Raw genomic sequence first — 6468 nt, forward strand, 5'->3', positions numbered from 1 at the left:
AGACTGACATTTGTAACACAACAACACGTTTCCACTTCGGTCACATGGATTAGATTGTCCTCGACGAAAACGCTTTTTGTTGTTACCCGGTTTAGAATAATTATAGTTGACGATTTCGGGCTCTGATTTCACTGCCGGTACATTTTCATCACGATAAATGTCACCAAATACTTTCTTTATCGATTCCTTCATGTTTTGATACGTCAAAACAGAACACGTTGTCCGCGCTAATTTTTCGTTCTCTTCCGATATGTTAACCGCGTTCAAAACAAGAAAAGCTTGCACTCCTTCCGGTAGAATAATGTAGAATTTTTTTAATCTTTGGTACAAAAACTCATAACGAACAAGAAAGTCATTTATACTGGTACCTGACAATCTTTTATAAGTGTAAAATTCCTTAAAAGTCATGTAAGCGCGCGTGTGTTCATCCTTTAAATATATGTCATCCAGTTTCTTTATTAAGATCTTCAAGCCATCTCGTCCGCCGATGTCACTTGTTGGCAATTCACGGACACATTCTCTAATATTCGGTGGTAGCGTCAAAAACACTGCTGGCCCTTTTTTTTCCTCAGAAAGATCCGTGAACAACGACCACATTTCAACGTCTTGTTTCCAGTTCTCGTAAACATCCTCCCCCTCCAACAATGGAGGTTGTTTGTTCGAAGTTGCCATATCCGATATCCGATCTGTCTAGTGCTACAGACAAGCTGTACAAAAAAAAAAATTTTTTTTTTTTTTTTTTTTTTTTTTTTTTCGTTTTGTCGCACACAGAGGGATATCTCTGCTACCATTTGTTGAGACACTTGTAGTCTGTCTAAACTGTACGAACGAACTGACTAAACCAAGATGGCCGACTCCTATTTATATCACCACAAGCAAGGGAGGTAACCATGTAACTGAAGCAAGGGAGGTAACCAATGTCTACATTAACAATGTAGACCCTCTATCTGTGGCAACAGAGATTTCCCATCGGCAGAGGAAAAACTTAAAACCTCTGCTCGATTACAAACAGATAGAGGGGAAAGATGTAAATATACCCTCAAATTTCCCAGACGCCCCACTCCTAATAACTTTTGTCAGAACTAAGGCTGCAGGCCGCTGAAGGGGCGTTTCCGAGAATCGAACTGATTAAGAAAAATGTCCCTTCTCTTGACGAACTGTCAAAACAATGCAAGGGAAGGGTCCCAGTGTTGGTCCATGCATCACTCTACAGGGTCATGAAAATAATTTATCCTTTGGACGTCGGCGGAATTACGAGAGAAGGTCAGAATATGAAAAACCTGACCACCTTGAGCATGGCACATAATATCGGCGTCCTATCCCCGGCTGACTTCGGAGCTGAGTGTGACACACACTAAGGTAGGTACCATGGCTTTGAATTTGGCTAGTTTGAATGCGAGGGGCTTGAGATCATCGGGCCGGGTGGCTCGTCTCCGGCATGTCCTCTTGTCCCTGGGAGTGGATGTAGCTGCGATTCAGGAGACACATTTCATTTCTTCTGTGGACTGTCAGGTGCTGATCCGAGATTTTGAGGTTTTCTCAGCATATGGTAGCACGCGGGGGAAGGGAGATTCCGTGCTGATTAAACGTACTCTGTTAGCAACGGTCGACGTTGTTCATAGGGATGTGGTGAGCAGACTGGTTGTGGCCGATGTTGCCATAAAAGATTCTGTGTTTCAGGGGATTGTGGTTCATTCGTCCAGCACCGCTCGTGAGAGAGTCTCATTCTTCAGTCAGCTTGACGCATTTGTAGATTGTCGGAAGTGGGTAGTGCTAATGGGGGATTGGAACGCCATCTTAGACGCCATGATAGATAAGGTAGGAGGCGATGTTAGAGGATCGGAGAGGTGCGAGTCCAGTCTGGCTGATCTGATGGCTAGATTTAACCGGGACGGGAGATGTGGACGTGGACCAATAGCATTTCCTCCTATCCAAACCCTTACTTGGACAGGTTGTTAGTTAGGAGAGGCGAAGTAGACTTCTTATCTTGTCCCACGTTCACTTGACTAGGCCAGACGGACCATAAACAAGTTATGGCCTAGCTGAAGCTAGGAAATAGGCCTAAGTTAGTGGCTCACTGGAAGTTAAACACCTCCCTTCTGGAGATACAAGACTTTCAAGAGAAGCTAATAGAATTAATTCAAAAAGCACTAGTGGGGGCAGTTACCGGGAGTAAGTGGTGGGTAGGTCTAAAAGCCAAAATTAGAACCTTCTCCATCAAGTATGGCCAGTGCCTCACACTAGATAAGGCCAAGATGAAGATGCTAGAGCAGAAACTAGCCCAGGCTACTGGGGAGAGTGATAGGGTTAGTCAGGAATTAGCTAAGCAGGACCTTCTGCGTGAGAATAGCGAGCATTATGAAGATCAAGTAGTCAGAGCTAGGCATAGAAAGATAGGCAATAAAACAGTCAACTCCAACACTGACGCGTGTCATGAAATTTCTAGGCGTGGCTTGGACAAGTACATTGCAAAGGTAAGACATCCGGATGGATGCACCCTGGAATCGACTCGGGAGATCTGCGAGGGGTTTCGAGAACATTTTGAGGAGTGTTTTATGCAGCAGCCCGATCTTCCGGTCCTTGAGTTTAGCGACTATTTGGCTGACTTTCCCCACCTGGAGGCGGCTAGAGCGGCTAGTTGCAAGGGCCAGGTGACGGAGTGGGAGGTTTTTATTGCGCTGAAGCATGTCAGCTGTGACAGATCGCCGAGACTCGAGGGTCTGCCATTCTGACAGATGTGTTCAACCATTGGTTTGCTCAGGGATCCATCCTGGGGCAGGTCACCAAGGGAGTGATCACATTGCTGAGGAAAGGTGACAGGCATGGTGGGGAAGAGTTAGACAATTACAGGCCCATAACTCTGCTAAACACAGAGTTGAAAATTTTGGCCAAGGTTCTGTCGAATCAGCTGCAGGTTGTTATCGGCGAGTTGGTTGAACCGGAACAGAACTACGCTGTGAAAGAGAGATCGATTCAGAACAACTTGCACTTGATCCACACGATCCTAGAGGGAGGGATAGATGACGACACGGAAGCTGCGCTGATCAACTTAGATCAGTCCAAAGCTTTTGATAGGGTCGACCATCGTTTCTTGGCATCTGTCTTAGAGGCCGCCAGTTTTAAACCGGACTTCTGCAAGTGGATCTTCGTGATGTATCAACAGCCCACAGCCGTTGTGCAAGTCAACGGAAAGCGCTTGAAACCCTTTGCTATCTCTCGGTCGGTTCGTCAGGGTTGTCCGCTGTCGCCCCTGCTCTATGCCCTGGCTTTGGGGCCCCTGCTCCACAAGCTGAGACGTGGGGAGGCAAATTCGATCCAGCGCGGAATTGCAATACCCAGTTGCTCAGCTGCCAAGGCATCCGCGTTCACTGATGATGTCACGGTCTTTGTGTCGAAAGAATTACAGGGACCAAGATAAACCACAGTAAGTCGGTAGGACTGCGGTTGGGTGCCTGGAGTGGCAACGCAAACCTCCCGGCGCCCTTTAGCTGGACGGATGGCCAGGTTTGGATCCTCGGCGTGTGGTTCGGACCGGGTCTCCAGCTTGACAAAAATTGGTTGGAGGTACGATCAAAGGTGGAGGCTGCAGTCAATTCGTGGCTTCCTAGGAAACTTTCCTTAAAGGGTAGAGTTGAGGCGTGCGCCACTTACATCTTTCGTCTCACAGCTCTCGTCGAACTCTTGTCCTTGCTTCTTTGGGACAGAAAAAGACACTGGGTGAGCAGACAGGTCTGTATTCAACGTCCGTGTGAGGGAGGTTTGGGAATGCCAAACTTGAAGTGTCATCGAGACGCTGAGAGGCTGGCCTTCCTAAGCCACTACCTTCAAGAAGATCAACCGTGGCACCCCCTGGTTACTGCTGCCTTCCCTGACCTCGTTTTCGACCCTTCTATCGAAAGATGTCGTAGGCCGCGGGGAGAATCTGCCTACATGAAAGAGTGCCAAGCCACGCTAAAACGACTACCAAGGTCCAGCGACCTTGTGATGCTACTCGTAGGGAACTCCACAGGGATCTAGTGAAGAGGGCTGCCGACGACCCGCTATGCACGCGTTTCGGTTGGCAGCAGAGTGAGATCCACTCTGCATGGAGCTGGGCGCCAGGTTTGAGTCATCTGAACAATTCGGAGTTCTCTCTGACCTGGCGATTGGCCCGAAATGCACTTCCACTAAATAACATACAATGCAGTTCTGGGTTTTGGAGTCGCCTGATTGTCCCTGTTGTGGGACAACGGCTGTAGAAACGACTGATAACGCTTTCTTCGATTGTCACAAACTCCGTCGGTACTGGTCGTATGTCAGCGAGGTAATGGCTTGCATCGATCCTGAGCATCCTCGCCCAATTACCGTATCCAATGTTGTGGATAATGTGAGGCCGCCGTGGGACTGGGAAAGACAAATGATCTACGTTACGATCCTGGCTGTGGTGAGAAGTGTGGTTTGGATGTCACGTCTGCAAGGTTGCCGGGGGATGTTGTCTTTTTCTGATCAGGATCTGATCGCTTTCTTTAAACACCAACTACGGGTGAAGATCAGATGTGATAGAAGAAGGCTAGATCGCGCGGCATTTGACAGAAGATTGATACATGTAGCAAGTCTGTGTGTACGAAGAGAAGCCAAATTTGAATACGTGTTCCCCGCCTAGGTGTGGAACGCGCAGTAAAGTAAAATTAAACAAGTAGCCTCTCAGCTTACAATTCTTTTCTCCATTCGCCCTTATCTAGAGAGCATCCCCACTTAGAGACTGACCCGCAGAAGTGAGGTTCCTTTTACAAACCTAGTGGAACGGGCAGTCTATCAACTAGACAGGCTTGGGAGGGTCCTACTAATCACCTTTTGTTTTTTTTTCCCCTGCCCTCGACACAAATGAATTATTGTACCATTTTTATAGTTATCTTTTTTGTTTTTTACATGTTAATAAAAAATGTTTTAAAAAATTGGGAGTTAAGTAGGACGTCCCCCAGTACGAAAGGGTGAATGCGATATTATAGTGAAAGAAGATACTAGCTGAGAGAAACTTTTGATCTTGTTTAGTTCTGGTGTGACAAGGATGACCAACGACCCCCACAATCCCTCCTTTTGAGTTGGCCATGTGTCTAAGTTTTTTGTGCATTATTGATTTTCACTGTATTTTTAACATGAATAAAGGATTTAATATCTCAAAGTGTAGTATCTGTTCCGGCAGATACTGCAAGCAAAGACCATATGTGTGGGCAATCCCACATATAAGAGCTTGGTCAATGTAGGGGCAACCCTTCATACAAATTGTCACTATCCAGCTCCCCTACTCCCCGGGGAGTTGGTCCCCATTCCCCTTTCACCCCTCACATTAAAAATCGGCCTTGTGCCTAATTTGCTCAGTGGGGGAGCAAATAAATACCCTTTTCTTGGCTTTTTGGCCAAGATCAAAGTGTAGTATCTGTTCTCTCAGTTACTAAACTTTCCGCCACCGGGCTTTCGGGCTAGGTTAAGGTGTTTTCATACTAACTTTCGTTAGCAAGGACCGACCCCCTCCTTTGGGGAGTCAGGACCTAAAGGACCGACTCCACATTTGTGGGAGCTTGGACCCGGAAACCGATCCCCTTTTTTGGGAGACTGGAATCTCGGGACCAGCACCACTAGCTGGTAGTTGAGACCTGCTTTTGTTGTTTTTTTTGCATGCGTTTTTTCTTCGTTCCGGTCTCTTCCCTCTAGAGACAGGGGATGGTCTAATTCCTCCACACTTAATTGCCTGAGCAGCACTCTGACCTGCCAGGCCCAAACTTTGTCTATCTTCGCTGCTCTCCCAGTGGATCGAGCAGACAGGGTTCTCTTTCTCGCTTCCGTTGGGGTAAGTTAGTGGGTAGGGTGACGTGGGGTAGGGCGGGTGCTTCGTTTCTGCTCCCCTCTGTGGGCAGGGATGCCTATCCCCTCTCTCTCTTAATTGCGACGCGGCACTCTGACCCGCTAGCACCCACTGCGTCTTTCTTCTCTGCTCTCCCCCCTCGCGGGGGGATCTGAGCTGCTAACCCGACATCCCCGTGAGGGGAAGTCAAAAACTCTAATTTCTTCAAAGTCCGCTCCTCCCCCTCCTCCCCCTCCATTCCCCTGGGTTTTCTTTTCCCCCACTACACTTTGGTCCGCGCCAGCGGCCAGTGCAACCGCCACGATGCCAGGCAGGAGGGGTACGTCACCCCAAATGCGCAGCATCTCAACTGCTAACGACTCCCTATGTGAGGGAGCTGATGCATCTCCCGGCGAGACGGCGCCAGGAAACAAGGTAGGGCCCCGGCGCGCGGCGACCTTGGAAGAAAGCGGGAGGGTAGGGCCGCAGCCCACGGCGACCCCCCAAAAAGCACCTGCAACCGCTCCCCACGAGGGCAACCCAGCGGAAAAAGCTGCCGTTAACTCACTAGCTGGGGAAAGTGCAGAACCCAGCCAACCAGCTGCACCCCAGGACGGCAGAACCAAGGGAGGAAGACCGGGGAACCC

General features: G+C 48.6%; 1 non-coding gene across 1 annotated transcript; it reads left to right on the forward strand.

Annotated features, from left to right (window-relative positions):
* The first annotated feature begins 5375 nt into the window (after positions 1-5375).
* LOC145278462 (U2 spliceosomal RNA) lies at positions 5376-5573 on the forward strand. Its single transcript, XR_013868365.1, has one exon. It is a non-coding gene; the product is annotated as a U2 spliceosomal RNA (small nuclear RNA).
* The last annotated feature ends 895 nt before the right edge of the window (positions 5574-6468 follow it).

This window comes from Euprymna scolopes, chromosome 6 (genome assembly GCF_053919585.1).
Source record: "Euprymna scolopes isolate OS-2025 chromosome 6, ASM5391958v1, whole genome shotgun sequence".
Taxonomy (NCBI): domain Eukaryota; kingdom Metazoa; phylum Mollusca; class Cephalopoda; order Sepiida; family Sepiolidae; genus Euprymna; species Euprymna scolopes.